This window comes from Ornithodoros turicata, chromosome 5 (assembly GCF_037126465.1).
Source record: "Ornithodoros turicata isolate Travis chromosome 5, ASM3712646v1, whole genome shotgun sequence".
NCBI classification, from domain to species: domain Eukaryota; kingdom Metazoa; phylum Arthropoda; class Arachnida; order Ixodida; family Argasidae; genus Ornithodoros; species Ornithodoros turicata.
Genome location: NC_088205.1, coordinates 44,166,169 through 44,193,354, shown reverse-complemented (window position 1 = coordinate 44,193,354; position 27,186 = coordinate 44,166,169). Strand labels below are relative to the sequence as shown.

The window sequence follows — 27,186 nt, the reverse complement described above, 5'->3', positions numbered from 1 at the left end:
TAGTCAGAACAATATCCCTGAGTCGGCCGCTATAGTTGCGCAGTATATGGTTTCGACATTCGATCTTCCTTACAACTTGGTTCTGGTATGGCGCTGCTTCAAGCAAGGATGGACTTGTACGTGCTGCAATCACCGTCAGCAATCAGCTGCATGTACTTTACCCCGTGGATCTCGATGCCGCGCCGAAAGCCTTCCACGCTCTCATCTTTCTCCATGCTGCTTGAGCTGCCATTCCAGTTCTTGTAGCAGACGTGCTGCCTCGGAGTGTCACCGGGTTTTGTCCGGGCACACATGGTGCAGAACTTGTTGCGGACACCGGACACAAGAACCTTTTTCGTGCGGTACCCAACAATGGCGCCCTGAAAGTGTAACGAGTATAATATTTGCAGATTGCGGTGGCCAAAATTACATGCCTTTAGAACAGGGTTGAAAACAATTGAATAAATCACAGGTAAAGCGTTAAACGATTATAAATATAATTGTACACGTACAAATGACAATCATTTTTGCATTGTAAGGGCAGGGCTATTCCACGTTATTTTCAAACTCCATTTGGACAAATCTGTGTGGTGCCGTGCATGTTCATTTGCATGGATTTTTACTCGGATAATGCACTTCAAAGATCAAAGGAGTGTACAGGATTCACTTACCATTCCTGAGAGAGAATCGTACTTGTTTTTATACGATCGCTTTGCCCACGCGCCGTCAGCGACCACAGTGATCAATGAATAGCCTTCATTGTCCACCTCACCAGCTTCTCTTGCTAACCTGGCTTCTTCCACTCCAGCCTGCCTCATTTCTTCCCGGGCAGCCTTTTCTATTCCTTCAGCAACGGTATCCCTGCAGCTATACTAAAGGTATCACTCGCGATGCACGGGATATCGAGAGAGCCAAGCAGCTCCTGGAGACCAGATAAGCCATAGCCGATAGAGATTATGCCGGAAACTGCAGCTGTGTTGACGTCGATTCGGCACTGGTTCTCTTTATAGTCCGTCAGAGTGAACTATGTCCGTTTTTGTTGCACATTTGGCAGCGAAGAGTAAACGAGCTACGTAACCCGTTCCGCTGTTCTGATATGATGTCCATATCAGCCAAGCCACAGTCAAACGGCGTGTGTTTCGACACGCTTTTCAGAGTTGAGAAGAAATGTCTAATGTCGATGACACGTCGTCCAGTGATTTCATCCGAATCCTTATGGCAATGATTCTCACCGGAGGATGTCTCATTAGCCTGAGACAATACAGCGTCAACACACTCAGTTGAAGAATCGTGTTCCATGTTAGCTGCTGGTTGGAACATCAACATGCCGTCCTGGTGCTTCATTATTCGTCTTCCGTTGAGCTCTCGGCCGTCGAAGTGAAGTCAGCTGCGCTATCGTTCTTCGCTTACGGGCACCAACGACATAACTTCGGAGAACTTTCCGCAACGAGAGGTAGCTGAAGTGTGGAGTCGGCAGCCTACACTTCGGTCAAATGCCCCCACATTGTGAATGTAAAAGCGCTCCCGGCACTTGACCGCCGATCTATATCCGCTACGGCATCGCTCACCGTTCCAGGGGAGAACGTGGCTGACCGTATTCACATTACGGTAGAAAGGAGATAAACACACAACAAGAAAGGTCAAAATCTTTGGTGTTCTGGGAATGTGGCGTTCACCTCTGTGTTATAACCTTTGCGTAAAGCATACCGTGTAAAGGAGACGCGACCTCTTGTGTGTGTGTCTCCTTCTTGGCCTCTACGTGGGCTGTCGCGGCCGACGATCTGAGCGTTAGGAAAAGGTTGGCTGGGCAAAGTTCAATTCAAGAAATCAAATTTACTTCAATTGAATATTAACACAAATATTTTTTTCAGAGGTGGCAAACCAATGTGCCAGAGGAAAGCCTTTAATCCGAAATTTCCCCATAGAGTCATGTGACACGTTTCCTGACTTGACACTGTTTGTAAATTTGTCACAAAACTACGTTCTGTTGCCGCTCTACCTTGATCTTGAACTTTTTATGCTTTAACCTTCATAGAAAATTTCATCTTGAGGCATATACATACGCTTCTAATTTGTATAAATACTCGTGAGACGTTCGCGTGCAGCTTTCCGCCGAGGGATAAGAAGAAATCATGTCAATGTCACACGTCATGCATTTCTCGGTTTTTATTGAACAACTATTCCTAACAACGCACGGATTATTGGAATCTTTACGGAAATCTCTAGATAACCGTTTATGTTTGCAGTCCTTCATTGGCTTTATTTTGTCTTTTCCGCTACCAAAAGCGAACTTCATAATATAACATGTGAGCTTCTTTTCATTAGGAATACGATAGGGGTTAGGAATACGATGGCTTCCTTACGCGGAGTGGTACTTCTCCATTCTATAATCCTCGGCATGGCGCTACCGTACAAGAGGAAGACAGGACCATTTCGCACGGCTCTACGTACCTCTGTATATTGCCCTTAATCTCGATAACGGGTGATCGGATTTCAATGAGAATGGTATCAAAATACCGTGGAAAGAATTCTGCATCCGATTTTCAATTTTTTTGGATTTTTCATTTTTCTTCTTACTTTTTAACAAGAGCGCTTCAAAGTTGCATTCAATTTTTCCCGTGCTTGCGCAACGCCTAGAAAAATGTCAATAGCGAAAATAAAAAATCAGCAAAGCATTGAACAAGCTATTGTACAAAACAAACCGGGTGAAAATCCGTCGAATATTACCCGAGATTAAGACCTACCAGGCATACCAGCTCAAAGGCCCCATGTATTTTCTATGGAACACGTTTTGTGTTCCATAGAAAATACATGGGGCCTTTGAGCTGTTATCCCTCCCTATCTATCCTCTTAAAGGGCTGATGTGCACTTTTTTTGTCAATGTCGTCTATGTCGCGCTGGTAACACAGCGAAACTTCCTGAGCTGGCTGATTACTTGGTGATATGGTGCCAGCGACACAACTATCGGGCAGGGTGCACTTTGAAGGGATGGTGTGCACGTTTTTAGCAATTTCGTCTATGTTGAGCTGGCATGGAGGAAGGAAAGAAAGGAGGAGCCCTACTGCTCCGAGAAGTGAAGCCGAGATTGGGGGCCACTCCAGTGACATCACCGCTCGCTTTCCCGGTTTCGGTTACATACATCTCTGTGGGAGCCCCAACAGATAGTTTCGGAATACTTGGAGAGGTGTGGTGGTAGCGCACCGAAGTGACCCCCAAAATGGCGTGTGCAAAGCGACCTCATTGGGCTATTCAGGTAACGTGACCCTCTCACGGCTCCAAAGCATCTACAGCTCATCTCCTAGCTTTGGACGCTTCACTGTGCTCCGAACGCGACAGACGAAATTGTGATAAACGTCCACACCAGCCCTTTAAAATGCACGCTGCCGGTAGTTGGGTCGATGGCATCATATCGCCTAGTAATCCCAAGCAGCACGCCAATATTGGTCCAATATTGGACCCATATGGGCTGCCAATATTCGACCAATATGGGGACCGCAAGGCTCCATATTGAACCAATATGGGCTGCCCATATTGGCAAGCCCATTTTGCGCCAATATAGCCTATATTTCTGTGTTAACACCAACGGGGAGCCCGTGTAATAGTAAAGCGTAATCCTGTATAATATTCACCACTGATGTTACTTTTCTCTGTTTTTTACTTGTTCATTTCTGCTGATCTAATTGATCAACGTTGCACATGACTGCAAACTAAAAAAAAAATAACACGATACCGCGCCAAAAAACGATGAACGGGTACTAAGCCCATCTTGCTGAAGGACAGGAGCAGTCCCACGGAACTGCAAATGCCAAAGATCCCTCAGATGCCTTCATTGGGATCGCGATATTCTGTGAACTAAACATTTCAAACCCGCTCCGAGAGTACAAAGGAGCGAAATACTTTCGTTACGGTGACGGACATACGCCAGAGCAATTCACACTGCTTGCAGCAATTTGAAAGGACCTAACTTTACAGAACAGCCATCTATCCCATCAAACATTGTGTTTTTTACTTGACCGGCCGTATTTCCGTTATCCTTACAGCAACCAGCGACATTTTAGCAGGCATAAAACGTCCATTCGAGCTGTCGCGCATGCCCATTAGTTGTAGGACGCGTGATTTCGCTCAAACAACCCCCTCGCTCTCAGTCGGCTCTACCGATTGGCATTGGCATCGCGAAGGAAGATGGCGGCTACTTCGAGAGCGTGGACTGTTGAGTTGTCGAATTCTAGCGAACGTTACATTGGGATTGCCACGTACGTTGACTGTTTCGAACAATGTGTATCATCTGCGGGAAGTTGTTGGATGCAACGATGTTCTGAATTGGGGATTTTACAAGCTTCAACGTTTAATCTTGCGTGCTGCTTGGGCATTTGTTGAACACGGGTACGTACTATTTTCTGTATTTTCAGTCAATACGGGGTGTAAGCGGGCAATATGGGGCCCATATTGCCAGGATTTTCCCAATATTGGCTCAAACTGGGGAATATGGGGCCCATATTGCCCATTTTTAGCCAAGATGGGGAAAATCTTGGCGAAACTGGTCCCATATTGGACCCTTATCGCCAATGACCAGCCAATATGCGTCCAATATTGTGTGCTGCTTGGGAATCAGTCCGCTTAGGACGCTTCGCTGTGTTCCGCTGTGAAATTGTCTAAAATGTGCACACCAGCCCTTTAAAGGGCACCGTGCCGGAATTTGTGTCGCTGGCACCACATCACCAACTAATTAGTCAGCTTAGGACGCTTCGCTGTGTTCCGAGCGCCACAGACGAAATTGCCATAAACGTCCACACCAGCCCCTTTAAGTGCACCCTGCCGGCAGTTGGGTCGCTGGCGCCATATCGCCAAGTAACCAGTCAGCTTAGGACGCTTCGCTGTGTTCCGAGCGCGACAGACGAAATTGCCATAGACGTCCACACCAGCCCTCTAAAATAAACCCTCGCGGTACTTGGGTCGCTGGCATCATATCGCCAAGTAATCAGTCAGCTTAGGACGCTTCGCTGTGTTCCGAGCGCGACAGACGAAATTGCCATAGACGTCCACACCAGCCCTCTAAAATGAACCCTCGCGGTACTTGGGTCGCTGGCATCATATCGCCAAGTAATCAGTCAGCTTAGGACGCTTCGCTGTGTTCCGAGCGCGACAGACGAAATTGCCATAGACGTCCACACCAGCCCTCTAAAATGAACCCTCGCGGTACTTGGGTCGCTGGCATCATATCGCCAAGTAATCAGTCAGCTTAGGACGCTTCGCTGTGTTCCGAGCGCGACAGACGAAATTGCCATAGACGTCCACACCAGCCCTCTAAAATGAACCCTCGCGGTACTTGGGTCGCTGGCATCATATCGCCAAGTAATTAGTCAGCTTAGGACGCTTCGCTGTGTTCCAAGCGCGACAGACGAAATTGCCATAGACGTCCACACCAGCCCTCTAAAATAAACCCTCGCGGTACTTGGGTCGCTGGCATCATATCGCCAAGTAATCAGTCAGCTTAGGGCGCTTCGCTGTGTTCCGAGCGCGACAGACGAAATTGCCATAGACGTCCACACCAGCCCTCTAAAATGAACCCTCGCGGTACTTGGGTCGCAGGCATCATATCGCCAAGTAATTAGTCAGCTTAGGACGCTTCGCTGTGTTCCGAGCGCGACAGACGAAATTGCCATAGACGTCCACACCAGCCCTCTAAAATGAACCCTCGCGGTACTTGGGTCGCTGGCATCATATCGCCAAGTAATTAGTCAGCTTAGGACGCTTCGCTGTGTTCCAAGCGCGACAGACTAAATTCCCATAAATGTCCACACCAGCCCTTTAAAATGAACCCTGCCGGTAGTTGGGTCGCTGGCATCATATCACCAAGTAATCAGTCAGCTTAGGACGCTTCTCTGTGTTCCGAGCGCGACAGACGAAATTGCCATAGACGTCCCCACCAGCCCTCTAAAATAAACCCTCGCGGTACTTGGGTCGCTGGCATCATATCGCCAAGTAATCAGTCAGCTTAGGACGCTTCGCTGTGTTCCGAGCGCGACAGACGAAATTGCCATAGACGTCCACACCAGCCCTCTAAAATGAACCCTCGCGGTACTTGGGTCGCTGGCATCGTATCGCCAAGTAATCAGTCAGCTTAGGACGCTTCGCTGTGTTCCGAGCGCGACAGACAAAATTGCCATAGACGTCCACACCAGCCCTCTAAAATAAACCCTCGCGGTACTTGGGTCGCTGGCATCATATCGCCAAGTAATCAGTCAGCTTAGGACGCTTCGCTGTGTTCCGAGCGCGACAGACGAAATTGCCATAGACGTCCACACCAGCCCTCTAAAATGAACCCTCGCGGTACTTGGGTCGCTGGCATCATATCGCCAAGTAATCAGTCAGCTTGGGACGCTTCGCTGTGTTCCGAGCGCGGCAGACGAAATTGCCATAGACGTCCACACCAGCCCTCTAAAATGAACCCTCGCGGTACTTGGGTCGCTGGCATCATATCGCCAAGTAATCAGTCAGCTTAGGACGCTTCGCTGTGTTCCGAGCGCGGCAGACGAAATTGCCAAAAATGTGCACATCAGCTCTCTAAAGTGCACCCTGCCGGTAGTTGTGTAGCTGGCACCACATCAACAATAATTAGTCAGCTTAGGACGCTTCGCTGTCTTCCGAGCGCGACAAACGAAATTGCCATAAACGTCCACACAAGGCCTTTAAAATGAACCCTGGCGGTACTTGGGTCGCTGGCATCATATCACCAAGTAATTAGTCAGCTTAGGACGCTTCGCTGTGTTCCGAGCGCGACAGACGAAATTGACATAAACGTCCACACAAGGCCTTTAAAATAAACCCTGGCGGTACTTGGGTCGCTGGCATCATATCGCCAAGTAATCAGTCAGCTTAGGACGCTTCTCTCTGTTCCGAGCGCGACATACACGAAATTGTCAAAAATGTGCACACCAGCCCTTTAAAGGGCACCCTGCCGGAAGTTGTGTCGCTGGCACCACATCACCAAGTAATTAGTCAGCTTAGGACGCTTCGCTGTGTTCCGAGCGCGACAGACGAAATTGCCATAAACTTCCACACTAGCCCCTTTAAAGGGTCTCTGACCAGAACCTGGTCAATGTCTTTGTTTGTATGGATAACGAACATACATGGTGCCTCCAAGTTACAACTGAAACGTTTCGTCTCTGCGGAGCCGCCAACTATTCCAAACAAAGAGCCGAAAAGCGGTTTCGATTTCTGCCCTCAACTCGTGCGATCAGCGCAAAACTCTAGCTATTATGCAGTGGTTTTCCCATGTGTATGACGTCAAACGCCCGCGACGTTTATTGGTGGAAAGTCCACACCGGAAGTTCGGGTGGTTTCCGCAACTTCCGCATTGCTGGGTGCTTTTTCAATATGGAGGCGGAAGCACAGCGGAGTCGACAAGTCAGCTTTTCAGCTACCTTTCAGCAGCTGAGAGGCACCTGCTACGTGCAGCAGAGTTTGGAGGCCTTGCTTTTGAAATGTTGAGCCGCGAATCGACTTCAGCATGAAGAGGAAGTTCCAACGACAGACTGTTAGATGAGCTTTCAGCATCCATCACGATGAAGCATATGAACAGTTTGTGTAAATTTCATGTATGACGGCGCCGTGTAAAGGGGCCGGAGTGGTTCATTGCATAATAATGCCGAAAGAAGTCGAGTGCTTATGTTGCAAGGAGCTGCTCTTAAAGTAGCATATTTAGAACTTCGAGGGCAGCACGAACCTAGCGCTCATATTCACAAGTAAGAAGCGTACGTGTCTCGTGCACAATCATGCTGGTTGGTTTCAATACAAAATAGTTTTTCTGAAGTTTTCGTTATTGTTCGTCACTTATTCAGAAAGAGTGCAGCTGAATTAATACTCGGCGTCCTACTAGCTTTATCTTTGTTCAAAGCTTGCGTGTCTCATACAGGAAATAGATACGTACACTACATACCAACAGTTCGTGAGATGGATGTTGCACAGACTTGAAACAAACAAGAGAATTGTTATACCAGTCTGTGCGGTGAACAGGATACGCAAAGCCTTTCCCATAGTAGCTACTACATGCTTTAAATACCCAAGATACTAGGTGGAAGTACCCCCTACAGGGGGTGCCCTTGCAATTTCAGCTGTAGACACATGTCGGTAATGATGCAACTATAATAATGGCCCCCCCTCCCCCCGAACTTTTTTCAACACTCCTCCATGCTTGGGATTCTGGATAAACCACTGTGCTGACCCCTGACACAAAGCACCATCTCATCAGCCTGCTCCGCCTGGTAAGAATTACATTGGGCTCTCAATTCCACCACAGACACAAATCCAATACTGTTCTGACGCATCCTTTTGTCCACCCATTCAGTCGTAATTGTTGTTCGAACTCTTACTGTCTGATAGCACCCAAATAGTATTGTTTAAGCACCTCAAGTATTTTAATGATCGTTATGTGGAAGTAAATCAGACTGTTATGCAGGTTACCCTGTGTGTGACCTCGGTTCCTGCTCTCAGTCCTTCAGAAGTGCTCACTACACAAGTTGACTATCGAAAACCTCAATCTTCCATGCATGATGTAAAACCCCAGTTCGCTAGCTTCCTAGCCATTTTTTCATTCTCAATTTTCCTTTTGTGTGCAAAGTGCACACCCAGTTCGAGTAGGATGTAGACCTTGAGGAACCAAGCTTTGTATCTTGGGCTGCTCAAATACTCAAATAGGCATGTTTTAGTCGAAGATGATGTAACATGAAATGTGGTTCATATAGTTTATTGTGGCACTCAGATAAGATCTTCATAATATGTCTGCAGAGATTGCTCCAAAATAGCGTATGTGATGCAGCGTTATACATTATTGGGCTTCTGGGAAAAATCATGATTCACCTGATACAGACGGCAGCCTTTGTAACGGTGTCTGACACATTTTTAGCAGCCACTGTTTTAAAATATGCATTAAAAGTGCTCCAACTATGAAAGTATCACGAAGTTCTTCATTTCATTTGTTTACTTAAAGACCCTTGTGAAGGGATTTACATAAATGCGGGAGGTTTTTTATCCAAAAAAGACAAATACCAAAATGATGCAAACAAAATTCGTTCACTCACCACAAAGAAATTCATTCGATCTGAAAACGATCATAGCACTTGGAAATAAATGACGATACATTTTGTTCTGATGCTATGTGGGCAGGAACGTCATTCCAGTTTGACACCATCAGCTGGTGCGGAGAGTAGAGGAATTTTTTTGTTTGTGTAGGTGGAGCAAGTACTTTGTGCGAGTCATCAAGTCTTGGAAGTAACTTGTGAGGGGATTGACAGTAAGTGGGGTGGGGAGGAGTGTGACTGTAATATAACTTATGAAAGAATGCCAGGCCTGATACCTTTCATCTGGTAATCAAAGCAGTAAGAAAGAGTTTGGCTTTAATGGCTGAGACGCTGGAAAAAGGATGATAATCACGAGCAACAAACCGTGCGGTTCTGTACAAATTCTACTTTGTCGATTAAGAGATGTTGGGATGGGTTCAAGATTGCAGAGGCATAGTCCACTTCTTTTGAACATGGCAGTTGATGTTCTGAGACTGGAACACATAGAAAATGCAAATACATACAAAGCATCAAGTGCCTAAGAAATGAATGATGAATGAAGGCAGTCACTGGAAAGGTTAGCCAGTAGTAGGACTTGAACCCACATCTTCTGTATTACCGATCCAGGGCCCTTACCAATTGAGCTAAGCTAACACGCTTCTCCAGTGACTTCCAAGGGTGCAGATGTACCCTAGGAATAGGTTTGTGGGCAGGAGAACATTAGTCACTGTTATTAGAGGCATAGCTCTCTGTCCAGTATGATCACCGCAGAGCACATTTACAGGAACTTACAGGCACAAAACTTGCATAATAAATATGTAATAACCTCAAACAGCTATTATATATAATAACTGGGACATGGAACTCCAACAGCAGATGGTCTGGCAGTACAACACAGGTAATCTTGCCATCACTATATTTTTCCCAAAATGCTGAAAATATATCGATAGAATTACTGCAATAAACTGCTCAATTTTTCACCTCAGATATATTTTTAGCACTCTGTCTTTCATGTTTCAAAATATACATGCATCGAACCTGCAGAAGCTTGTGTGTGTAAGTAGAGTCACACATCTCATGTGCAACAGGCAGGTCTAAGTTGTATTGAGATATGTCAATTCCTTACGCGTGCTCACCACCTGTAGATTCCTTTAAAGGGAACAAAAAAACTTTTGGTTAGTAACGACTTCACGCTATATACCACATTTATAAAAGAAATTGGTCCCGTACCTGACGGACAACTGTCATGACCATTGCCAGATGTCTTCCTCTCCTGTTCCTTCCACTTCCATGAAGTCATCACCCTAACATTGTTAAAAAAAGCCATATAAATGCGATAACTGAGATATTACCACTACGAGCATACAGCAAATCACAACCACATAAATAAAATACACAATTGCACCGAGCATTTTCCACATTTTCACACACACACACACAAAAAAAAATACATAACAGAGTGGACTGTCTCTAATAACACTTCAACAAGTTTGTGTAACTCTGTTTTGAAACTGGACACAGGAAGGCCATTTCCAATCAGCTGAAAAAAATTGTTCGGAAGAGGAACAGTTTCTGCTGATTTTTGTAGTTGGTCCGTAGCAGTGGAACCTTGTAAGGTGGTACAGTGATAGATTTCATACCGTAATGGCAAGTGTTTGGGATAGCGCTAAAAGATCCTGAATTTGCAAGGCAATTTTGTGTAAATGTCTGATTTCCAAGTGAACGCTTTGTCTACTGTATTTTGCATGTCTTGAAGGAGCTGAGGGGCTGGATGGATGGATTGTAGTGGCACCCCTGCTGGGCCTCTTTGCAACGAGGGTCCAGTACACTGCACCTGTAGACAACCTGTAGACATGGTTGTCGTATACCAGGCATTCTTTCTTTCGTTTTTTGTGCACTGCAATTTTATCGTAGTTGCCCTCTGTGGTGTTTCCCCAGATTAGACAACAATAGTACAGCTTGGGGTAAACTAAGGATTTCAACTGTGTTGGTTTAGAATCCAGAACCCTTCTTTACTATGTGCAGTATGCTGCATATGATAAGGAAAACAAATAGAAGAAAACTTGTACCTGATCCCTGCCTTGTATTTCCAACATTTGGTTCCACATCTTGTCCAAGGAAGTCATGAACTACATTGGTGCACACTGCTGTGACAATTATAATGTTACATCCAGATGCGGAATACACAGCTTCATTTTACGTACTGTGAATATTGCTTACTGCATTGGCATGGCTGCATTCAACAACACTTGGAATTGTAGAGTAATATTTTGATTTAGTGCGTAAACTTCAATTTTCTTTAATCCGTATTTTTCTTTGTTGCGTAAATGGTCTCCTAACATCTGCATGCCACAACGTAATTCTCACAAGGAGAGTAATCACTCTATAAATTATACAGAAGACACTAACCTCGTCACGTCCAGATGCAACAGTCTTGGAAGATAGATTCAAGGAAAGCACTGCGGACTGCTGTAGGCGGAGCTTCTTTGTACTCACACCGAGGGGTCCGTCTCATAGTCTGCATTCTTCAAAGACGATTGGCAAAATCCGCCGCGGTATTATCCTGCCGCTGCGGTTGAACGCGAAGTACCGTACGGAACTGAGTGCCCGCCGAGAAATCTCGCTTTGACGACACAACCGAGGCACGTCAAATGAAGTAAGGGCTGTACCTCGATAAATTGGTCGTTATTCCAAAAGATATAAATAAAGAAAACTTGGAAATACACACACTACGCTAACGCAGTGAAATAGCGCGCTGGATCCCGAAAGTCATCGTAGCTCGTAGCCTCGTAGCTCCTCTTTCCACGGAAGTCGCTAATTGGATTATCGCAGTTATAAAACTGGTCGTAGATTTCGCAGTATATACATACTTTTTATTTCCAGACATTGTGACAACAGCATATCGGCGTAAAAATGTTGGTTCTTGCTGAAAGTTGTTGTTGTAGTGCTCGATCACGTGACGGCATTCTGCGCGCTGATTGCATGGGCGATTGACGTCATCCCAGTGGGATGACCAGATGAGTTTTCTATATATGCGTACGTTTTCTTGGTTTGACGCTAGGTGTGCCAGCGTCGGCGTGAACCGCGATGTTCAAAATTCGAGTTTACGAAAACTACGAGGTGTTGAGGCATGCATTTTCGTATGTGAAGTTGCTTTTGTGTATTCTATCGGTAGCCACTGCGGAAAAGGCTCTCCAGCTTCTGGTCAGAGACCCTTTAAGTGCACCCTGCCGGTAGTTGGGTCGCTGGCACCATATCGCCAAGTAACCAGTCAGGTTAGCACGCTTCGGTGTGTTCCGAGCGCGACATAGACGAAATTGCCAAAAATGTGCACATCAGCCCTTTAAAGGGCACCCTGCCGGTAGTGGTGTCGCTGGCACCACATCACCAAGTAATTAGTCAGCTTTGGACGCTTCGCTGTGTTCCGAGCGCGACAGACGAAATTGCCATAAACGTCCAGACCAGCCATTTAAAATGAACCCTGCCGGTAGTTGGGTCGCTTGCACCATATCGCCAAGTAACCAGTCAGGTTAGCACGCTTCGGTGTGTTCCGAGCGCGACATAGAGGAAATTGCCAAAAATGTGCACATCAGCCCTTTAAAGGGCACCCTGCCGGTAGTTGTGTCGCTGGCACCACATCACCAAATAATTAGTCAGCTTTGGACGCTTCGCTGTGTTCCGAGCGCGACAGACGACATTGCCATAAACGTCCAGACCAGCCATTTAAAATGCACCCTGCCGGTAGTTGGGCCGCTGGCGCCATATCGCCAAGTAATCAGTCACCTTTGGACGCTTCGCTGTGTTGCGAGCGCGACAGACGAAATTGCCATAAACGTCCACACCAGCCCCTTAAAGAGCACCCTGCCGGTACTTTTGTCGCTGGCACTATATCGCCAAGTAACCAGTTAGCTTAACACGTTTCGCTGTGTTCCGAGCGCGACATAGACGAAATTGCCAAAAATGTGCACACCAGCCGTTTAAAGTACACCCTGCCAGTAGTTGTGTCTCTCGCACCACATCATCAAGTAATTAGTCAGCTTAAGACGCTTCGCTTTCTCCCGAGCGCTACAGACGAAATTGCCATAAACGTCCACACCAGCCATTTAAAATGCACCCTGCCGGTAGTTGGGCCGCTGGCGCCATATCGCCAAGTAATCAGTCAGCTTAGGAGGCTTCGCTGTGTTCCGAGCGCGACATAGACGAAATTGCCAAAAATGTGCACATCAGCTCTCTAAAGTGCACCCTGCCGGTAGTCGAGTCGCTGGCAACACATCACCAATAATTAGTCAGCTTAGGACGCTTCGCTGTGTTCCGAGCGCGACAGACGAAATTGCCATAAACGTCCACACCAGCCCTTTAAAATGAACCCTGGCGGTACTTGGGTCGCTGGCATCATATCGCCAAGTAATCAGTCAGCTTAGGACGCTTCGCTGTGTTCCGAGCGCGACAGACGAAATTGCCATAAACGTCCACACCAGCCCTTTAAAATGAACCCTGGCGGTACTTGGGTCGCTGGCATCATATCGCCAAGTAATCAGTCAGCTTAGGACGCTTCGCTGTGTTCCGAGCGCGACAGACGAAATTGCCATAAACGTCCACACCAGCCCTTTAAAATGAACCCTGGCGGTACTTGGGTCGCTGGCATCATATCGCCAAGTAATCAGTCAGCTTAGGACGCTTCGCTGTGTTCCGAGCGCGACAGACGAAATTGCCATAAACGTCCACACCAGCCCTTTAAAATGAATCCTGGCGGTACTTGGGTCGCTGGCATCATATCGCCAAGTAATCAGTCAGCTTAGGACGCTTCGCTGTGTTCCGAGCGCGACAGACGAAATTGCCATAAACGTCCACACCAGCCCTTTAAAATGAATCCTGGCGGTACTTGGGTCGCTGGCATCATATCGCCAAGTAATCAGTCAGCTTAGGACGCTTCGCTGTGTTCCGAGCGCGACAGACGAAATTGCCATAAACGTCCACACCAGCCCTTTAAAATGAATCCTGGCGGTACTTGGGTGGCTGGCATCATATCGCCAAGTAATCAGTCAGCTTAGGACGCTTCGCTGTGTTCCGAGCGCGACAGACGAAATTGCCATAAACGTCCACACCAGCCCTTTAAAATGAACCCTGGCGGTACTTGAGTCGCTGGCATCATATCGCCAAGTAATCAGTCAGCTTAGGACGCTTCGCTGTGTTCCGAGCGCGACAGACGAAATTGCCATAAACGTCCACACCAGCCCTTTAAAATGAACCCTGGCGGTACTTGGGTGGCTGGCATCATATCGCCAAGTAATCAGTCAGCTTAGGACGCTTCGCTGTGTTCCGAGCGCGACAGACGAAATTGCCATAAACGTCCACACCAGCCCTTTAAAATGAACCCTGGCGGTACTTGGGTCGCTGGCATCATATCGCCAAGTAATCAGTCAGCTTAGGACGCTTCACTGTGTTCCCAGCGCGACAGACGAAATTGCCATAAACGTCCACACCAGCCCTTTAAAGTGCACCCTGCCGGTAGTTGGGTCGCTGGCACCATATCACCAAGGAACCAGTCAGCTTGGCACGCTTTGCTGTATTCCGAGCGCGACATACACGAAATTGCCAAAAATGTGCACATCAGCTCTCTAAAGTGCGCCCTGCCGGTAGTCGAGTCGCTGGCAACACATCACCAATAATTAGTCAGCTTAGGACGCTTCGCTGTGTTCCGAGCGCGACAGACGAAATTGCCATAAACGTCCCCACCAGCCCTTTAAAATGCACCCTGCCGGTAGTTGTGTCGCTGGCACCACATCACCAACAATTAGTCAGCTTTGGACGCTTCGCTGTGTTCCGTGCGCGACAGACGAAATTGCTATAAACGTCCCCACCAGCCCTTTAAAATGAACCTTGGCGGTACTTGGGTCGCTGGCATCATATCGCCAAGTAATCAGTCAGCTTAGGACGCTTCGCTGTGTTCCGAGCGCGACAGACGAAATTGCCATAAACGTCCACACCAGCCCTTTAAAATGAACCCTGGCGGTACTTGGGTCGCTGGCATCATATCGCCAAGTAATCAGTCAGCTTAGGACGCTTCACTGTGTTCCCAGCACGACAGACGAAATTGCCATAAACGTCCACACCAGCCCTTTAAAGTGCACCCTGCCGGTAGTTGGGTCGCTGGCACCATATCACCAAGGAACCAGTCAGCTTGGCACGCTTCGCTGTATTCCGAGCGCGACATACACGAAATTGCCAAAAATGTGCACATCAGCTCTCTAAAGTGCGCCCTGCCGGTAGTCGAGTCGCTGGCAACACATCACCAATAATTAGTCAGCTTAGGACGCTTCGCTGTGTTCCGAGCGCGACAGACGAAATTGCCATAAACGTCCCCACCAGCCCTTTAAAATGCACCCTGCCGGTAGTTGTGTCGCTGGCACCACATCACCAATAATTAGTCAGCTTTGGACGCTTCGCTGTGTTCCGTGCGCGACAGACGAAATTGCTATAAACGTCCCCACCAGCCCTTTAAAATGAACCTTGGCGGTACTTGGGTCGCTGGCATCATATCGCCAAGTAATCAGTCAGCTTAGGACGCTTCGCTGTGTTCCGAGCGCGACAGACGAAATTGCCATAAACGTCCACACCAGCCCTTTAAAGTGCACCCTGCCGGTAGTTGTGTCGCTGGCACCACATCACCAAGTAATTAGTCAGCTTTGGACGCTTCGCTGTGTTCCGAGCGCAACTGACGAAATTGCCATAAACGTCCACACCAGCCCTTTAAAATGCACCCTGCCGGTAGTTGGGTCGCTGGCACCATATCGCCAAGGAACCAGTCAGCTTGGCACGCTTCGCTGTATTCTGAGCGCGACATACACGAAATTGCCAAAAATGTACACATCAGCTCTTTAAAGTGCACCCTGCCGGTAGTTGTGTCGCTGGCACCACATCACCAAGTAATTAGTCAGCTTTGGACGCTTCGCTGTGTTCCGAGCGCAACTGACGAAATTGCCATAAACGTCCACACCAGCCCTTTAAAATGCACCCTGCCGGTAGTTGGGTCGCTGGCATCATATCGCCAAGTAATCAGTCAGCTTAGGAGGCTTGGCTGTGTTCCGAGCGCGACATAGACGAAATTGCCAAAAATGTGCACATCAGCGCTTTAGAATGCACCGTGCCTGCAGTTGGGTCGCTGAGTTGAAGGCTTCTGATGGAGAGATCGTGAGGGCTTGAAATTGATTTGATTCAAGCCACGGCTGGTGAGGGCAACGCTCCAAAGTGGGGGTGTGAGGGTGAGGGCCAGTAAAGGCACGCATTTGAGGGCCGTGAAGGTGAGGGCAAGTGAAGGCATGCGCTTGTGAGCGACGTGAGGGTGAGTGAAGGCGTGCAGTCGTGAGGGCCATGAGGGCATGTGCCCGTGAGGATGAGGGCGAGTGAGGGCATATGCCCGTGAGGGTGAGGGCGTGTGAGGGCATGTGCTCGTGAGGGTGAGGGCGAGTGTGAGCTTGCGCTTGTGAGGGCGAGTGACGGCTTGCGCTTGTGACGGTCGTGAGGGCGAGGGCGAGTGACGGCTTGCGCTTGTGACGGCCGTGAGGGCGAGGGCGAGTGAAGTTTCACCAAAATGTCCAGCTATGCACAATACACGAGAGAAAACACACTTGGGTCGTCTGTTGTGTGTCGTTTACCTCTGTGTTAGTAGTAATGTATCAGCTCAACTAGCCGGCAACTCACATCTTCGTCTGGACGTGTCTTAGATGATCCCCAATTAGTGTAATGACTCCCTGGTGGGTCCTGATTAATGTGGGGGGTCCCAATTAGCTCTAATTGCTAATTAATGGCGTCCAGACAAAGATGTGAGTTGCCGGCTACTTGAGCTGATAAAAAATAAAAAAATAGGTAGAAAATAAAATGAAAAGATAGAAATAGAGTGGAGAGAAACAATTTATTCGAAAATCAACGATGCCGCGGCGAAGAAACGGCTCCGGGGTGACCAGTGCTTGTTGACGTCGGGTAGTTGCAGAGATCGACGACAGGTGGCCACTTAGTTGCAAGGCATCACACCAGATGGCGCCACCATCATAGCTCTAGAGGAGAGAGACAGAGAACAAGATACTAGCGGCAGGTAAAAATGACAGCACTGCTAAACAAGTCTAGGCATGCGAGAGAAAAGGTCTAACCGCTACTGCTAAACAGAAAACAGTACACATCGGGGGAAAAAGGCTTACGGGGGGACGATCGCTTAGGCCTAACCACAACACTACGCAGCTAACACAAGGCGGGAACCACACATCGCTAAACATGCGAGAAAAGGCTTAATACGATCGCGGTCACCGCTAAACACGGCAAACATACGAGAAAAGGAGCGCGCTTGGGCCTAACCTCAACACTACGTAGCTAACACAAGGCGGGAACCACACATCGCTAAACATGCGTCAACAGGCTTGGACACCGCAAAACAAGTCTAAACATACGAGAAAAGGCTTAGCACGAGCGCGGTCACCGTTAAACACGGCAAACATACGAGAAAAGGAGCGCGTCAAATCACTCACCTTTTCCCCCGCGGCAACTTCCAGGCAGAAACTGAGCGAGCGCGGAGAACACACACGTCTGCTCTCTACGAGAGGCAGCCAGAAACTGAGCGAGCGCGCGGAGCGCACGTCCGTCTTCCGAGACGGTCCGAAAGAAACTGAGTGAGGCGACGCGCAGCAGGCGCTATGGATGCGCGCGCGCCCTCTGCTCCACCCGTCCGCGCATGCGCGCGCGCGCTGCTAGCTCCCTCTGCGCCGGCCGCGGGTGTTTTCGGTTTCGGCTCTCCGCTGCGCGCGCTCCTAGCGGCGACGGGTGCTTTTCAGTTTCGCTTTCATTCTCCGTTCTTTGCGCGCGCGCGTTTATCTGTATAAAGGCAGCGCGCACCGCGCTCGCGTCATCATTCTGACCGATACGTGGAAAACGCCATGTGTGGTTTATTCTCCTGCGTTTCTCGTCGTCGTCGCAAGGAAAAGACAAAAAACGAAGAACTTCGCGAATTTATACGAGGCATCGTGGAGGAAGCCTTTCAAGTCCACCGTCTGGAATGGTTGCAAGCACGTCAAGAAATGTGTCAGGACAAGATGAAGACGCTCGACCGCATCTTAGCGGCGGACAGACTGGCGAAAAAGAAGTCCAACTTTAGCCTGGACAATCTGTATTGGGAACGCAGTTCCGATGTAGAGGACGACGACGAGGATGTGTAAATAAAAGCGATGCATTTCTCTTCGAGTCTCAGTCTCTTCTTTTTCTTCGTGCAACGTGTACGCGCGTAACATGTCTTCCCCCGAACCTTTTCGTTTCCGTCATCCCTTTCGCTGTATCTTAAGCGGCCCCTCCATGTGCGGCAAATCTACTTTCGTTGCTAACGTGTTGAGGAACCTGAACGACGTGGTGGACAAGCCTCCGTCACAAATATTCTACGTGCAGAAATATGCTTCGCCGAGCATGCAGGACGAATTCGGGGACTCCGTAAAATTTACCAAGGAGCTACCGCGAGAGTGGGACACGTCGCGCGCTACGCTGATCGTCGTCGACGATCACATGACCGACGCCGGTTCCTTGAAGGAGGTGACCGATCTTTTCATTCGGGGTTCTCACCACGCCAACGCGTCGATCTTCTTACTCGTTCAAAACATCTTTTTCGACAGTAGCCATTTTAGAACAATATCCTACAACGCCAGTTACGTCGTCCTGTGGCGCAGCGTGCACCAGATGGAACATTTCGGCCAACAGCTATTTGGCAGAAAAAGATTGGAGTATTTTCTGGACGCATATAAACAAGCGATGTCGTCGCCCCACGCATATTTACTCGTGGATCTTCACAACTATACGCACGAGGATCACAGGTTGCGTAGCAATATCTTTCCGGGAGAACGTCAATATATCTACGCTCCGAAATGAATCTCCGCCCTCACCTCACTTTACTCAAAGTACTCTCCACTCTACCCCCTCCACGCCGCCGCGACGTCTTGAGACGTTCGTCCTCGTCCGACATGAAACACCTCTCCGAAATTTGCCTCAATGTATTGAACGGAAAGGTGGCTCTAGCTCCAGATACGTTCGCGCGTTTGAAGAAGCACAAACGCTTTTTACGACGGCTCGCCTACAAAAAGATTCACAAGAATCCGCAACGTTTGAAGCGCTATCTGTCTCAGCAGCGAGGACAGGGCGTTCTTTCGTCGGTGGTTCCTCTCCTGCTTTCCGCCGTGTTGAACCTTTTCGCCAATGGCCAAGAGAATTGAAGTGACCACCTCCTCCATCGGAAACATTCTTTCCTCGAAGGAGAGTGACGACGTCAAAGTGAAACTCATACTGCAAGCACTGTATCGCATACTCAAGCAGTACGGATTTGACCCCTACGACAATAAAAACAAGGCGTCCGACGCTACAAATGACTTTGACTATTCGCTCCTCTCTCCAGAGGTGGACGAAGAGGAAGCGGAAAGGGTCGTCTCGGAATTAAAGAAGGTTCTTTCCTGGGATCGCGAGGGTTGTGTCTCCGTGTCGGGCAAGCCCATCAGACACTCCTCCGTTTACGAACTCGTCAATTATTTGTTGCAACGTAAGACGGGAAAGAAACCTTCCTGGTTCCCCAAAGTCTCGAAACTATTGCGTCTGATTTCTCTACCCAAATCTCGCGAGCCTCAACAGCAGCAGCAGCAGCAGCAGGCCTCCATTGCGTGGACGACTTATGGAGGGATATGAGAAACCAGAGGGTGGTTTGGGGGGTGTGGAACGCTATAGAAAAGCGCATCACTTGAGCAAAAAGAAGGCTCTCGCCATTCTCAGAAAGCTGGATGCCTACACGCTCCACCATCCGGTCAGAAGAAAGTTTAATAGGAGACGCATCATCGCGCTCAAGATCAACGACGTGTGGCAAATGGACCTCGCCGATTTTTCAAAATACAAGAGATTCAACGGTGGCTACCGCTACATTCTCGTGGCAATCGATTCCCTCTCCCGCTTTCTGCGCACCCTCCCGCTAAAGACGAAGCGCCCCGCCGAAATGAAAAGGGCCATGATAAGACTTTTTCGGGGAGGTAACGTACCTACACGCATCTTTTGCGACAGAGGCGGGGAATTCTACAACAAGACCGTCAAGGAGTATCTCTCACGAAAGAAGGTACACATGTATTCTACCTTCTCTCCAGTAATCAAAGCGTCGCAGGCAGAGCGCGTCATACGCACTTTACGCGACAGAATATTCCGTTATTTTAGAGTAACGGGAAAATACCACTTCGTTTCCGCGCTTCCCAAGATCGTGCGCGACTACAACACCACCAAACACAGGACTTTGGGCATCAGCCCGTCCGAAGTCACGCCCGAAAACGAATTGGAGCTGTTCAATAAGATAAATGGGAAGCCCGTCGTACCCTCCGTGAAAAAGAAGCTCAAACTGGGGGATAAAGTGAGGGTCCTACTTCACAGAAAAGGTTTTCATAAGAGCTCGGAAGGGAGTTGGTCGCCTCAGATTTTCACCGTCTCCCGCCTGAGAGACACCTCTCCTCCCGTCGTACACCTGGAAGATTACCGGGGTAAGGAAGTGGACGGATCTTTCTACCCGGAGGAGGTACTCGTCGTAACCCGAGACGCCAATCAGCCTTGGCCAGTAACGAAAGTGCTGAGAAAGAAGCAGCTGAACGGTCAGAGCTTCTCCTTGGTTCGCTGGTTCGGTTACGACAAAGAACACGACAGTTGGGTTCCGAGCAGCGACGTGGTCAAGATTGGGAAATGATGTCAGACATCTACGTCCACCTGCTCTCGAACGCCAGCATGGATAAGTTTCCCTCGAATAAACTCAACGCCTTCACGGTAGCTTTCGATAGTCCGCTTCAGCTCTCGAATCGGTATAAAGTCGGTCTGATGGATCTCAGCATAAGTAACGATTTTTTAAATATCGGCTACGAAAGGCAAGATGCGAAAATCGAGGTTTCTTTCGAGGACACGGTGGAAGCCGGCAGAACTTTTCGTGTCACCTCGGATCTCGAGAGGGATTTGGGAAAAGCCCTTTCGGAATTCGACGTTTCTTTCGCGTACAATAAATCGCGATACGACTTCGTCTTACCCGTGGACGTGAAAGCCGTGGAATTGGACCCTCGGCTCGCGCAAGCGCTCGACGCCTCGCTAGCGTCCCGCGAAGCAGGTCGTGCGGTGAAACCCCCCAAATTGAGCGAACGCGAAGCCACCTCCATCTTATTGGAGCACGCCGCACCCGTCGCTTTCGGCGACGTCACTCTGAATTCGGAAACCACGTCCCTACGGAACACACTCAACAAGTATTTCCAGACGCACAAGCTGGACGCCTCGCTAGAATTCGCGGATAACGTGTACTCTCTGAAAACACCGAAAGGGTTGCACGTACCGGAACCCTTTGTCAAGCTGCTACATCTCACAGCCGTCGAGGGACACGAAGAAACGCTACGCGTCTCTCTCCCCGTAGCGCGCCAATTTTCTTTCACGATCAAGACGAAAATTCCTCGATCTTTGCAAGTACATGTGCCTCCCGGCTATTATGCGACGCCGCAAGCACTTCTAAATGCGATTAATCAGCGCGTAGGCGAACGCGCGCGCTTCAGCTTCGACGGAACCGAACAGAAATGTAAAATTCGGCTTTCCGAGGGCACCTCCACCCTAAGACTTTCCGAGTACCTGGCCGTGCTTTTGGGCTTCGAATCGCGTACCGTGTTCACGGGGGATGAGGATGCCACGAGCTCCGTCGAGGTACTCCTGGAACCCCCGTTTCACAACATAATCGTGTACACGGATATCGTGGAACCCACGTACGTGGGGAGCGGGAAAAAACCGATATTAAAAATACTACCCTTTTATTACGAGAAAGACAAGCACGTCGTCACCTACACGTTAGATAACATCCAGTATTTTAACCTGTCTCAATTCGAAATTCCCTCAGTGACGATCGTTCTCGCGGACGAAACGGGAAGACGTTTGCCGTTGCGGTCCAAAGGCAGAACCAATCTAACGTTGCATTTCAAATATGTACCGTAATTCCCCCAAAATAATTCCCGTGTACACGGGACCCCTTTTCCAACGAGGGGGCGGTGTGTTGAGCAACATATCCAAGTTTATCGTTCCCATCTGGCAGCAAATAAAACCGATCGCCAAGAGAACGTTGAAGCGCTTGGCGCGGAATTTGGCCGATGGCGAAGGAATATCGCGCGCAGTAAAAAAGACGGCCATAGCAACGGGGAGAGACGTGCTGGATTCCATGGAGGGCTCTGGAAACAACAATGGGAAGAAACGCCGCAAACGACAACAAAAGGCGCCGACACACGACGCACCTGCAGATATCTTTGGTACGCCGTGAAGGTCACACATCCGCTGCGCGCGCTCCGTCATGACGTCAACGAAAGGAAAAATACAGACGCCGATCTGTCTAACGAGTGATGTGATGATATTCGAACCCCCTTCCATTCAATACGGCGTGGAAGATACTTCGTACCAACTTTTTTATCCGGTCAACGGAGTAAATAATTCCGTGATCGAGTTTTGTATTCAAAATTTGCAAAGGGCACACTTGGATCTCTACGGCAGTTTCGTGTCTTTGACCGTGCGCATTGTTCGCGACGACGGGGAAGAAATGGACGAGAAAGATGTCGTTTTCCCAATAAACCACCTGTTGAGCGGCATGTTTAAGACGGTCACCGTTTATGCGAACAACAAACTCGTCAGTTCCAACGAGTTGTACGCCTACAGGAGTATTTTGGACGTCGTGCTTCATTCCACGCCCGCGGCTCAAGAAACAGTGCACGCGGCTGGACTTTATGTCGAGGACGACGAACATTTAAAGGACGATTACGACGTCTCGTCTCGCGGTCCGAAACAACGTTACGAAGCGACGAAGGGTGGAAAATACTTTAACCTGGTCGGTCAGATCAATACCGACCTGTTTCAACAGCCGCGCCTGATGGTACCTGCCGTCGAAATTCGCGTCGTTTTCCTGTTAAACAACGACGAATTTAAACTCGTATCGGTCCCCAAAGACAAGAAAACGTACAATTACGAGGTGGACATTAAAGAAATGACGTTACACTTGAAAAAGGTGACGCTGGCACCTTCCCTATTTTTGGAATACGAGCGGCGGCTTCAGACCACGCCGGCCATCTACGTGTTACGCGGATTGGAAACCAAGGTGCGGAGCTTGAGTGCCGGGAGCTTGGACGCTCACTTTGAAAACGTTTACCCCGAAAGGGTACCTTCCAAATTATGCGTCGCCCTGCTCGCCACGTCCGACTTTCTCGGCGACATCCAATCGAACCCCTACAAATTCCGTCATTACGACCTGTCTCATTCGATGCTCTCCGTGGACGGCCAGCAAGTGCGAGCCGAGTACGACTTTCAGAACGACCTCGTCAAAATTCCCTACTTTAACTTCTTGCAAGAACTGGGAGAGAAACATTTCAAGTATAGCTACGAGCGATTTAAAACGAACGGGTTCCTTCTCTACTTCAACTTGGACGTGGACAAGTGTTCTTCTCCTTCGCATTTGAACGAGTGGCGAAAAGGAAACGTTCGCCTGCAATTACGCTTCGCTAAAGCCCTTCCACACGCGGTCACCGTCCTCTTGATTTCCGAGTGTCCCAAGCTCATGTACGTCGACAAGGACCGTACGGTCACCTTCCCATAAGAAAAGATGTACGAGAGCGACATCTTGGAACTCGTGTCCCTGAACCCCCTCGCTTCCTCCATGCTGAGAGGCATTTGCGCTTCCGACGAAGCCTTCGTTTTACGCAAGCCCGGTTATTTAATCATCAATACGGAAGAGCGAAGAAGGCGCGGGCAGCACTGGGTGCTCTACCTGAAAAACTACGACGGGTCTGCCGTGTTTTTCGACAGCTACGGACTTCCCCCCATCGAAGCAAACCTTCGAAAGACTTTACCTGTAGTGGACGAGTATAACGACAAGTGTATTCAATCGCCTTTTCGCCTTACTGCGGGCTTTTTTGTATCTACGTAGCCACGCGCATGTCGAAACGCTACAGCTTGAAAAGTTGTGTATCCATGTTTTCCTGTAACCTCGAAGAGAATGACGAAACAATAAAACGTCTCCTCGTGAGCGAACTCGTTTCGTAAAAAATAGACTATTTATTTTTCACGACATACACAAGACCCTTGCGAGACGATCTTCCAACGTGCTGACCCGACGCTCACCGTCGTCGCCGGTCTGCACCGTGACGTCGAGGGATGTGTGGAGAAGCCAGTAGCGACGGACGATAGGTCGGTTGAAACCCGCGTTGATGAGACACGGGTCGACTGTCTCTCCTCGTCTATACTTCTCCAGCAGCTCGAGCTTGTAATCTACGAAACGCTTCATTTTCTTTGCAATCTTCCCACTGACGGTGAACAGACGTAAGGGTATCGTCTTGAGAATCGAGCGAAAGTCTCCCTCGCAGCTATCGCCGTGAATATAATCGCGTAATCGCAGCAAGTCCCGATACATTCGTGTTTGCACAAAGGTGGCAAACCTCTGCTCGGGCGTCATCATGACTGAGACGGAATGAGAGTAGACAACCTTTTTTTATTTCTCGTTACACATGAATTAGGCTCCAGCTTTGGTTTCGTAGCCGGGAAGGCAGCCCAAATACGGACGAAGGCTCGAGTCTAACCAATGGCTGGGGTTTCTCGACCAGAGTCCACCGCAACGACAGGTAGTCAGTTGATCGCCGATTCGCAAAAAGAAGGTCTTTGGAGGAGGCTTGAAGGTTAGGACCAGGGTAGATCTCCCGTCAGTAGCCATTCGTAATCTGCAACGAAAGGAGTGTGAGAAACGCGTGTTTTTTTTTTAACTCAAACACACCACGTACAATCTTCTTCAGTCACAGAGTGACACTGATGGTCCATCTTCTCCATCTTCCTTCAATAGTCGAAGTCCTTCGCAACGTACGTCGAACGGTACCGTCCGACAGCCGAGAAACGGGCGAATCAATCGGTCCGTCCAATGCTTTTGCTCTGAAAAAATGTGAACGATTATAGAACGTATTAAAAAAATAACGAGGAAGCGTACCTTTGGACCACAATCCACCGCAATTGGTGCAGAAGAAGCGGGCGCTGCCAATCTCCCGAAATATGTGAGGCGGGAAAAAACCGACTTCACGCGCAGCAAAAGTGTTGTACACTGGAAACGAAACTCTTCAAACATTTCGGCGATGATGACGTCATGGGTATTACTTACGAGGATCTACCAAGCTGATCATGATGGAATGACGATCGACCATTCGCTTCGACATTTATAGTAAAGCTTTGCCTCTCACTCTCTATGACGTCATTGAACGTGTTTGAACATGTTAAGACGTGTTTGAACATGTTTGAACATGTTCGGACACGGGCGGCGAAGTCGCCCCTGGACACACTCGTTCCTCTCTCTTCCTCTCTATGACGTCATTGAACGTGTCTGAACATGTTTGGACGTGTTTGAACATGTTGTGACGTGTGTAGACACGAACCCCGCAATACGAAAAACGTCACGCAGTACGAATTAGACTAGTGGTTAGTGTGTCGCGCCCAGTGTAGAAGGATCCTGGGTTCGAATCCCACTCTGGGTCTTCTCGTCGTCATGTACAAGTCGTCCCAGAGTGTTAGCTAGAAATTAGTGTAATGTTTTATTCAACGTCGATGGTATTATCATTGTCATATGCGACATCGCAAAAAGGCGCGAAAGACGGAAGGCGGGGTGGTCAAAGTACAGACGACACCGTCGCAATGCGAGGAGGAGGAGAGCGGTGTAGCGACTATAAAAGGTGCGCTGGTTCTACGACGATTGATCGAAAGCCCACGAGGGGCATCCATCCATCCACGACACGAGGCGTTTCGTGGACCAAAATGTAAGTTGACCGTCTCTGCTGTGAGAGTGTATTCTATGTATGACATTGTTTTTCAGGAACCAATAGCCGCTGTCACCGCATGACACTGAACACAGGAACTCATCCCATCCTCTCTCATCATCAATCTCAAGCGTTCCTCAACTGAAGGGAAAAGTGAGCATTGTTTCGTGAGGGGGAATCTCGTACTGATTTTGTTTGACCGCAGTGCCGCGCTGTCTCGTATGTCAGTACGACCCCATCGATGCCATGCTCGTGGCCGTAGAAAGAGAGCACGAAGCTAGAATAGAGAATCTCGGTAATAGCCCAGTCGTCCTTTCAGATGACGACGACAGAGACAGTAGTCCGCCTTTCGTAATACCTGAAACGGACGACGACGAACCCCTAGATGGACATGACAATGCAGACGAATTGCTCATGTGGGAAGGGGATCAGTCGTATGCAGATTTCATTCCTCTGTCTGGTAGGGTTAGAGATGAATCACCAGATGCAAGCCCAGAATTTCGAAACGAAGCTGAGCCTGTCCAGGGTCGTAGAATCGTTGAATTGAGAGAACACGTCGTAGAGAATCATCCCTCCGTCACGGAGAGACGATTCCTTCCTTTTTTTGTCACAGATGAGGCATTTGACGGAACGGCTACTAGGTACACGCTTCTCTGTTCCCCGCACGACGACAACGTCGACGATTTGCGACTCTATCTACCGAGCATAGCTCCAGTAATCACGCGCGTCCTCGAAGCTTATCCCATGCCTTTCAAATTTTGTCTGTGCTCGAAGGCGCTCATGGTTAAGGACGGAGCCGACGGGTTGACTTCTCATCTCCTTCACGTGAACCTTCACATGAGAGTCGTTCATAACCGCCAAGAAATCGAAGGCGCGATAAATGCTGCCATCGCAGAGTCCTCGCAACGCGTTGAAAACTATGCGAGAGAAGGGTCTGGTTTCACCTCGAACGACGTCCAATGTGTCGACTTAAAACTAACGCGCTTAAAACCGAAGCGGATTGGATGCACGATCGAGCTTCCCGAGCTGCTAAGAAGAAAAACAAAGACTCTCACAAACGTCAAACTTCCGCCGAATCACGAAAACGAGTGTTTCAAGTATAGCGTGCTGGCACTCTTGCATCCGTTGAGAAACAAACCAAACGATTATGTCAGATACCACAAGTACATGAATCCTTCGAATCCGGAGACGCGCGTAACGTACTGGCCGCCCTGCTTCCCAGTCACTTACGAAGACATTTCCCTGTGGGAGAGAAAAAACAAAATCTCCGTCTACATCTACGTGTTCGACGAGCAGACGAGTTCGATATC

At 48.8% G+C, this 27,186-nt stretch overlaps 1 long non-coding RNA gene across 1 annotated transcript; it reads right to left on the bottom strand.

The window, feature by feature from the left end:
- Window positions 1-16,931: 16,931 nt before the first annotated feature.
- Window positions 16,932-17,671, bottom strand: LOC135395615 (uncharacterized). Its single transcript, XR_010423214.1, has 2 exons — window positions 17,558-17,671; window positions 16,932-17,092 (listed from the first exon to the last, which is right to left on the bottom strand). It is a non-coding gene; the product is annotated as an uncharacterized LOC135395615 (long non-coding RNA).
- Between the last annotated feature and the right edge of the window lie 9,515 nt (window positions 17,672-27,186).